General features: G+C 42.0%; 2 long non-coding RNA genes across 2 annotated transcripts in view; one reads left to right on the top strand and one right to left on the bottom strand.

Annotated features, from left to right (window-relative positions):
* The window catches only part of LOC146404771 (uncharacterized), a 1,009,186-nt gene that overhangs the window by 750,009 nt on the left and 248,911 nt on the right, over window positions 1-10,266 (bottom strand). The gene's annotated exons all lie outside the window — the stretch shown is intronic.
* On the top strand, window positions 433-6,470 carry LOC146404774 (uncharacterized). The gene is made up of 2 exons (XR_014841880.1): window positions 433-572; window positions 3,437-6,470. It is a non-coding gene; the product is annotated as an uncharacterized LOC146404774 (long non-coding RNA).

Genomic DNA, 10,266 nt, shown 5'->3' with positions numbered 1-10,266 from the left:
TGCTGGCGTAGAGCGTTGGCGGACGGAACAAGGCACCTCTTTCCCTTTGCGCTTCGCCGCCTAAACGCAGACTTCTCACATTATACTAATGAGTTACTCTTTTATGGGGGGAGCGCATTTTTATTCATTGAAATAACATGTTAGGAGGAAACGGCGGTGGCACAGGAAAACTGGGGATGTTACTGTGTTGCGGCCTCAGGCCTGTGGCAAGGTTTGCACCCCGCTAGCTAACATGGCTCCCGCGAGGTGGAGCGGGTGAATGGAAGGGAGTGCCTCACATTCTACTCTGATTGACTTGAGAGCTGGCAGAAGTCAACGAATCCGGCTAGCGATACTTTCCGCCTGACCAATGAAAGCCCAGAGTTGGGTAGAACCTCGCCAGTGAGTGACAGTGCGGGTGTATGAACCCAGTGTTTGCTGCTTGGGTTCATTAGCTTTATAGTGGTGGGGTCCAAGTGTGCAAGCTCCCAGCGATAACAACAGACAAGCCTCTTCTCCACCACTCCCGCATCAACTTTTCCCACCTGGAATTTGGGTGCTTCGCAGGCGCCTTCGCTCTACACCCCTCGCAGGTAAGAGGGGCCTAGCCTTAAAATAGCGAGCATGTTGCAGTCTCAGCTACCTAAGCCCCTACTTCCTGAGACTGAGGCTGCAGCAACCTCCCCAGCCCTATCCTTCCGCCTCCTCCCAGGCCTGGCCCTTCAACCTGCCGCACCACTACAAAGTTAAGTATGCGGCGCTCCATATCTGGAACCTCTGAGATCTGAGCCCATCATACCAAGCCTTTCTTGTTCGCCTGGTCTAGAGCGTGAGCACCTGCAAAATTCCCAACCCCCTCACCGTCTTCGGGCTGCTTTTTGTTTTGGCTGAGCATTTGCTTCGAACACTGGAACAGATTCTGGCTGGATTCTGAGCAGAAGCCAGAGCTGGAAGCCCTTGAAGTATGGATGCCCCAAGTGACCAAAGAAGGGACTTCTAGTTCTTTGCATGCAGCTAATCCTGTGGCTGCACGCGCCCCTCTTAGAATTTGCTAGGATTTATTGTAAGCCTGGCCCCAAATCAGCAACGCAGATCTACATGCTAAAGCACTGAAAACGGGAGATTAGGCTAGGCTAGGTTAGAATACAATAGGAGGAGTAAGTGTGGAGAAACACATTGTATGTGTATGTGAAAGACAGAAAACCTTCCATTTACCAGCAGTATTCTAAATTTGCAGGTATCTAATAATATAGCCTCAAAATATATAAAGCAAAATGGACATATGTACAAGAAGAAAATAACAAATCTTACATCATCACAGGAAGACTTATTTTTGTACTTTTCTGTTTAGATGTAACATATACAGTGTAATGAACAAATCTTAAATGTATCGTTGCATAGGTTTTGACAAATGCATGTACTTATGACATCATATTAAGATATAGAACATTTCCATCATCCCAGAAAGATCCTTTGTACCCCTTCCCAGTCTCTTCCCCATTCCATTCCCTTGACAGCTCTAGAACGTCATATAAATTTGTGTGTGTGTTTTGTTTTGGTTTTGTTTTGTTTTTAGGGCTGCACCTGCAGCATATGGAGGTTCCCAAGCTAGGGGTCCAATTGGAGCTACAGCTGCTGTCCTACCCCACAGCAACAGCAACTCGGGATTTAAGCCACATATGCAACCCACACCACAGCTCACAGCAACGCCAGATCCTTAACCCACTGAGCAAGGCCAGGGATCAAACCCACAACTCATGGTTCCTGGTTGGATTTGTTTCTGCTGCGCCATGACTCAAACTCCTTTTTTGTTGTTGTTGTTGTTGTTGTTGTTGTTGTTGTTGCTATTTCTTGGGCCGCTCCCGCGGCATATGGAGGTTCCCAGGCTAGGGGTCCAATCGGAGCTGTAGCCACCGGCCTACGCCAGAGCCACAGCAACGCGGGATCCGAGCCGCGTCTGCAACCTACACCACAGCTCACGGCAACGCCGGATCGTTAACCCACTGAGCAAGGGCAGGGACCGAACCCGCAACCTCATGGTTCCTAGTCGGATTCGTTAACCACTGCACCACAACGGGAACTCCTCAAACTCCTTTTTTAAAAAAAAAAAAATATATAAATTGAATCATACTATATGTACTTCTTTTGCTCTTAGCTTCTTTTCAAAGGCCTACTATTTTTTGAGATTCATCCACATTGAGTGGATATGAGTAGTCTGTTCCTCTTTAATTGCTGAATGGCATTTGCTGAGATAATAGTTTGCCAAGAATCTCCTCCATTATTTTGTGCTATTCATAATGTGACAGTTACAGACAAGGCATACTCTTAAATTTAACCTGCCCTGTTAACATTGTCTTTATTACTTAAGTTTATTCATTCACTTGTTGTTTCCTTTTTTTTTTTTTTTTTTTTTTTTTTTTTTTTTTTTTTTTTTGTGGCTGTCAGTTTAGGTCCTTCAGACTTAAAAGAGACTTACTAGGGGAAATTCCTGTGAAAGATAAAGGGAGAGGAGTAGGAATGTTTTCAGGCCAAGATTATTCTGACGTCTTGGAAAAGAGAGAGAGAAGGAAGAATAATTGTGTAGGAAGAGGTTGAAACTACAGTGAAGGTCTGAGAAGCTCTCAGCCAGCTAAAAAGAGAGCTCCAGCAAAAAGATTGCTCACAGAACAGAAATGGCAGACCCTACTAGCCCTGTCATCTCAATTACCGGCTAGTGCTCCTTCTGAAGAGCACATTCTCAGATGGAACACTGTGGGAAAACCTTAAAGTACTGTGGCTGCAGGGTATCGGCTAGAGGTATGCTGGTAAATAGTTAATGACTGGCTCTCTGGGAGAAAGTGTGTGTGTGACTATGCTTAGAAATTTTAGTAACATAAAGGATTGCAGCACACAACTTAAAAATAAAATAGGAGTTCCCGTTGTGGCTCAGTGGTTAATGAATCTGACTAGGAACCATGAGGTTTCGGGTCCTATCCGTGGCCTCGCTCAGTGGGTTAAGGATCCAGCATTGCCATGAGCTGTGGTGTGGGTCACAGACGAGGCTCGGATATGGCATTGCTGTGACTGTGGTGTAGGCCAGCAGCTGTAGCTCTGATTTGACCCCTAGCCTGGGAACCTCCATATGCCACAGGTGCGGCCCTAAAAAGAAAAGAAAAGAATAGTGAAATCCCTTTCAGTTTTGTAGACCTGAAGAAGAAATGAAACAGACAGACTGAACAAGAAAAATTGCCATCTAAGAAAAAAAGCAGGATGAAGACAAAGATAAGAGAGATGAGGAAGAACAAGAAAGCAGCAGAGAAAAGGGAGAGTTCTTTTGTTTAATATAGTTGATTTACAATGTTCTGTCAATTTCTGATGTACAGCAAAGTGACCCAGTCATTCATACATACATATATATATATATATATATATATATATTCTTTTTCTCACATTGTCCTCCATCATGTTCCCTCACAAGTGACTAGATATAGTTCCCTGTGCTATTCAACCGGAGCGGTCTTGAAGTCCAAGAAGACTCAAGTCCAGATTTCCCTCCCTAAAAAATGATCCCGCCCAGTCTGAACAGAGGGAAAGCACAGTCATGTTCAACCTCCTCATCCCAGAACCAAGAGCCAGACTCCTTCTCCTGCTCCAGAAGAGGAGAGCTTTCCAGTGCTCCCAGAGCCTTCAGTACAAGTGGCCACTTCTGACACTTAGCGACATCTGAAAGTGCCCTAGCCTGACCTGTGCCAGAGCCTAAAGGACCTTTTTTGGGGAAAAAAAAAAAAAATTCCAGAAAAGAAAAGGAAGAGGAGAAGGATCATCCAAAACCTAAGGGTCCTTCTTATTCTTGACCCTGCCAGTGCCATAGATCCCATCCAGATCATCATCCCACCTACAAGACAGCCAACCCCAAGGAGGTGGCCATCACCTCAAAGAACTCCACCAACACATAGAAAGAACAGATCTCCAGTAAGATGAAAAAGGCACTCATCAGTATTCCTGTCTAGGAGTAGTTCATCATCCACTTTTTCTTGTGTCCAGTCACTGACAAAGACACCTCCCAAGGGGACACCCAGCTCCCTTGAAAAACTGGTGGGTTATCTCCTTCGGAAAAAGGCCCTAGACATCATGTACAGAAACTCCCCTGCCAGATATTCATCATTCTCCAGCACCCAGCAGGCAAGCCTTACAAGAAAAAGTTGTGTTTCTGTTTCTCTAGGGAGAATTATGGGTAAAATGACAAAATTAAAAAGTACTGAGGAGTTCTCGTGGCACAGCAGAAACAATCTGACTGGGAACCATGAGGTTTTGGGTTTGATCCCTGGCCTGGCTCAGTGGGTTAAGGATCTGGCGTTGCCATGAGCTGTGGTGTAGGTTGCAGAAGCGACTCGGATCTGGTGTTGTTGTGGCTCTGGCGTAGGCTGGCAGCAACAGCTCTGGTTAGACTCCTCGCCTGGGAATCTCCATATGCTGCGGGTGCAGCCCTCAAAAGACAAAAGACAAAAAAAAAAAAAAAAAAAAGTACTGAGAATACAATGGAATACTAGTCAGACATAAGAACAAAATTTTGCTATTTGTAGCAACATGGATAGACTTAGAGGGCATTACATGCATCCATCCTTGACTCTATCTTAGGTCCAGTAGTTTGTATTTCCTACTCCTCCACCTCCACCTCTCCTTACCTTCCCACTGGTAACCACTAATTTGTTCTCTATATCTGAGTCTGCTTTTTTTTTGTTATATTCATTCTTTTGTTGTTTTAGATTCCACACGTAAGTTCAACATACAGTATTATCTTCCTCTGTCTAACTTATTTCACTAAGCATAATACTGTCCTTTCACTAAGCATAATACTATCCAGGTCCATCCATGTTGTTGCAAATGGCATAATTCCGTTACTCTTTATGGCTGAATAGTATTCCATTGTGTACATAAACCAAATCTCTTCATCTATTCATCTATTGACGGACACTTATGTTGCTTCTATATCTTGGCTATTGTAAATGATGTTATTGTGAACTTTGGGGTGCATGTATCTTTTCAAGTTAGTGTTTTCCTTTTCTTTAGATATATACCCAGGAGTTGAATTGCTGAATCTTATGGTAGTTTCTATTTTTAGTTTATTGAGGAACCTACATGCTGTTTTCCACAGTGGCTGCACCAATTTACATTCCTACTAACAGTTTACAAGAATTCCCTTTTCTCCACATCCTTGCCAATATTTGTTATTTGTGTTCATTTTGATGCTAGCCATTCTGACAGATGTGAGGTGATGATACCTCATTGTGGTTTTGATTTGTGTATCTCTGAGGATTGGCAATATTGAGCATCTTATGTGCCTGACAGCCAACTGTATATCTTTGGAAGAGTGTCTATTCAGGTGTTCTGCTTTTTTTCTTTTTTTTTTAGGGCCACTCCTGTGGCATATGAAAGTTCCCAGGCTAGGGGTCAAATCGGAGCTGCCGCTGCGGCCCACACCACACAACTACAACAACCGGATCCAAGCCGCGTCTGCGACCTAATGGCAACGCTGGATCCTTTAACCCATTGAGTGAGGTCAGGGATTGAACCCGTGTCCTCATGACCACCAGTGGGGTTCATTACCTCTAAGCCCATGATGGGAGCTCCTCCTTACAGTTTTAAGTTACTGTCTACTGTCCTTTTACTTGCACTATTGATTTCTGCCTCAGTTTTTTTTTTAATATTTATGATTTTTATTTTTTCCATTATAGTTGATTTACTTATTTTATGATTTTGCTTCACAATATTTTAATGTTCTGTTATTGAGTGCATAAACATTTCTAATTATTCTGCCTAATGTCCTTTGTTTCTTGTGAATTCTTTGCATTTAAATTCTATTTTAACTATTATTAGTAGAAACAGTCCTGCTTTCTTTTGGTTACTATGTGCATAGAATATATTTTTTCCTTCACTTCACTTTCAATCTATTTGTCTTTGTATCTAAAGTGAGCCTTTTACAGACAGCATATAGTTGGATCATGTGTTTATATCCATTATGCCAATCACTATGTTTTGATGGAAGTTTAATCTACTTAAAGTAATGACTGATTAGGAAGAACTTAATTCTGCCATTTTCCTACTTTTCAGTATGCCTTAGGTTATAACTCATTTCATGAGTTACTATCTTTTGTGTTTAATTTTTTGTAGTGAATTGTTTATTCCTTTCTCATACCCTTGTCTTTTCTATATTCTTTGTGTGTGTGTGTGTGTGTGTGTGTGTGTGTGTGGTTACAATGGTGATAACATTTAATATCCTAAAGTTATAGCACTCTAATCTGAATTTATAGCAGCTTAACTTCAATAGCATACAAAACTATTCCTTTATAGCTTTGTCTATACCGCCTTTTGTTTGAGGTCACAAAATCACATCTTTATATACTGTGTGCCCCCCCAAAAAACTAATAACTCTCTTAAGTGCTTTAGTCTGAAATTATATAGAAAAGATTCCAAGTTACAAATAAGTTACAATATATTAGTTTTTAGACTAATAATTTTTTTTTTTTTTTGTCTTTTTGTTGTTGTTGTTGTTGCTATTTCTTGGGCCGCTCCCGCGGCATATGGAGGTTCCCAGGCTAGGAGTTGAATCGGAGCTGTAGCCACCGGCCTACACCAGAGCCACAGCAACGTGGGATCCGAGCCGCGTCTGCAACCTTCACCACAGCTCAAGGCAACGCCGGATCGTTAACCCACTGAGCAAGGGCAGGGACCGAACCCGCAACCTCATGGTTCCTAGTCGGATTCGTTAACCACTGCGCCACGACGGGAACTCCAATAATTTTTTTCTTTAAATATATCAGTTTGAAGTTCCCCAGTGGTCTAGTGGTTAAGGATCCAGTCTTGTCACCATTGTGGTTTGGGTCACTGCTGTGGTGCAGGTTTGATTCCTGGCCTGGAAACTTCTGCATGCCATGGTGTGGCAAAAAAATAAATAAATAAAATAAATAAATAAATCTCTTAAATCATATAGGAGATTAAAAAGTAATTAGAAACTGCTGACACAATAACACTTCCTTTTTGTGTGTGTGTTTTTAAGGCTGCACCTGTGCCATATGGAAGTTCCCAGGATAGGGGTCGAATTGGAGATGCAGCTGCCCACCTACGCCACAGCCAGAGCCCAGCAATATGGGATGGGAGCCGCATCTGCAGCTTGCAGCATTACTGAACCCTTAACCCACTGAGTGATGCCAGGGATCAAACCTGTATCTTAATGGATACTAATTGGGTTCTTGATCAGCTGAGCTACAATGAGAACTCCAACACTACCTTTTATGTTGCCCATGTATTTACCTTTATTGACATATTTCTCCATATGGCCTTGAGTTACTGTCTACTGTGCATTTACTTGCATGACTGATAAACTTTCATATTTTGATTCACAATTGTTGGAGGTTACACGACATTTACACTTACTATAAAATATTGGCTATATTTCCCATGTTGTACAATATATCACTGTAGCTCATTTTATAGCTAATAATTTGTACCTCTTACTCCTACCCCTATATTGCTCCTCCCCACTGGGAACCACTGGTTTGTTTCATCCATTTCTTGTTATATTCACTAGTTTGCTGTATTTTTTGGATTCTACTTATAAATATTATGCTTTATTTCACTTAGTGTAATGCCCTCCAAATCCATCCATGTGGCTGCAAATGGCATAATTTCATTATTTTTAAATGATTATTTCATTGTGTGTGATGGATTCTTTATCCATTCACATTGCTATTGATTTCTGATTGAGTATCAGACATTGTGAATTTTGTATCAATGTATATTATCCTTTAAGTGTTTTAAGCTTTGTTCAGATACACAAATCACAAATAGGCTGCATGGGGTTGGTTTGATCCCTCAAAAAAAATCCTCGTTATAATGAGCCCAGAGCAATCTTTAGAGCTTATTTAGCCTTGCTATGGAGGCAGTACTCTCCCAAAGGACCTACTGATTCCCTGTGTATCACAAGGTTTCTCCAGTCTAGCCAATGAGAATTTAAACTGTTCCTACGCCACTGAAAACTTCAGTCCACTGCCTTTCATTGGTTGTTCTGTGGACTCTGGAATTCTGGCCCAAAGACTCAGAAATAAGTACTCAGCCAGACTCAAGACAACACCTCTACACATTTCTGGGAACTAGCTCTTTTCTAGTACTTTGTCCCACAACTTCTAGGCATTTCAGTCTTTGTGAACTTTGATTCCTATTTCAATTCAGCAAAACTGACAGGAAAAAAAATACTAATCTGGGAGTTCCCTGGTGGCCTACTGGTTAAGGATTCAGCCTTGCTACTGCTGTGGTTCAGATTCTAAATTAGGCCAAGGAATTTCTGCAATCCTCCGGTGTGGCCAAAAAATAAAAAATAAATTAAAAAATTATAATCTGTACCTCTAAGAAACTCAAGAAAATCTATAAGGGACCCACACTTAAGACTGTCAAAATACGAAGAATCTTAAAGCAGCAAGTGAACAATTTGAGCAAATGCCCCTTTCACATTTGCTCATGTGACTTCCTCAAAAGTAAAAGGCAAACACAGAAAAATGCACCCATCTGAATCCAACTGCCCAATAACACAAAACTCACACACGTACCTCAAAAGAAAGAAAAATCAATTGAGTCACACTCATCACATCTGGTGTTATAACTTTGTCAGGTTTCAGATAACCATCCTTCTACTACTTTGCAACATTAGCTCTAATTTCCAACACCCACATCTACAACTTCAGGTGTTTTTCAAGGTAAAGTGATATACTTAATATACTATGTAGTTCTTAAATCATTCACCATGTATAAAACTGTCAATTTCCTTTTATTTGTGGTACTGCTGCATTTTTGTGCCCCAACCATATGTCACCTATAAATCCTGTGGTTTCTATTGCACAATTTTGCATATCATAATTTTAAGATATATGTCACTGAAGTTTATATTTAATTTTTTCATAATGAAAAGCCGAGAGGGATAAATAGTACTTAAGAAGAAAAAATATGCAAAATCTAAGACTCATCCTTCCTATTAAAGTACACTTTTTTGAGTTCTATCATGGCTCAGCAGTAACGATCCCAGCTAGTATCCATGATGATGAGGTTTTGATCCCTGGCCTCACTCAGTGGGTTAAGGATCCGGTGTGGTTGATGCTGTGGAACAGGCTCAATCCCTGACCCAGTAAGTTCCACATGCTACCTGTGTGACCAAAAAAAAAAAGTTCTAGTGTAAATTGTTTGGGTTAAAAAAGTTTATTTTTGCTTTTTATGGCCACACCCACAGCATATGGAGGTTCCCAGGCTAGGGGTCTAATCAGAGCTACAGCTGCCAGCTTACACTACAGCCACAGCAACGCCAGATCCAAGCCACATCTGCGAGGTCCTACAGTTCACAGAATGATCCTCAACCCACTGAGCGAGGCCAGGGATCGAGCCCGCAACCTCATGTGTTCCCGCAACTTCATGGTTCCTAGTCAGATTTGTTTCCCTAGAGAGGTATTTTGACTTAAGTTTTTCATTTATTTATTTGTTTTTTTGCCATTTCTTGGGCTGCTCCAATGGCATATGAAGGTTCCCAGGCTAGGGGTCAAATCGGAGCTGTAGCCAACTGGCCTATGCCAGAGCCACAGCAACGCAGGATCCGAGCCGCGTCTGCCATCTACACCACAGCTCATGGCAACTCTGGCTTATTAACCCACTGAGCAAGGGCAGGGATCGAACCCTCAACCTCATGGTTCCTAGTTGGATTCGTTAACCACTGCACCATGACAGGAACTCCTTAAGTTTTTAGAATATACTATCATTCAATTGTTTTATGGCAACTAATTTTACAGTAAGCTTCTGATTTCCATTAAAATGAGAAGCAATTACTGAATTATTAAATTCGACTACCCAGAGTTACCAATTTTGTCTTTTTATGGCCACACCTGCAGCATATCAAAGTTCCCAGGCTAGGGGTAACTGTGAGCTGTGGCTGCAAGCCTAAGCCACAGCCAGAGAGGATGCAAGCTACACCTGCAAACTACACTAAAGCTCCTGGCAATGCTGGATCCTTAAGCCACTGAGCAAGGCCAGGAATCAAACCTGAATCCTCATGGATACTAGTAAGGTTCATTACCACTGAGTCACAAGAACTCCTACCACTACCAAATCAATCATTTTGTCTTTTTAGGGCCACACTCATGCAGCATGTGGTTTCCCAGGCTAGGGGTCTAATTGGAGCTGTTGCTGCCAGCCTATGCCAGAGCCACAGCAACACCAGATCCAAGCCCCGTCTGCAAACTACACCACAGCTCACAGATACCTAACCCACTG

This window comes from Sus scrofa, chromosome 3, assembly GCF_054392235.1.
Source record: "Sus scrofa isolate SSC_HxYL_T2T_F1_AM1 chromosome 3, Sscrofa_HxYL_maternal_Yorkshire_Landrace_v2.0, whole genome shotgun sequence".
Classification (NCBI taxonomy): domain Eukaryota; kingdom Metazoa; phylum Chordata; class Mammalia; order Artiodactyla; family Suidae; genus Sus; species Sus scrofa.
The sequence above is the reverse complement of the archived record's forward strand: the minus strand, read 5'-3'. Positions and strand labels throughout refer to the sequence as shown.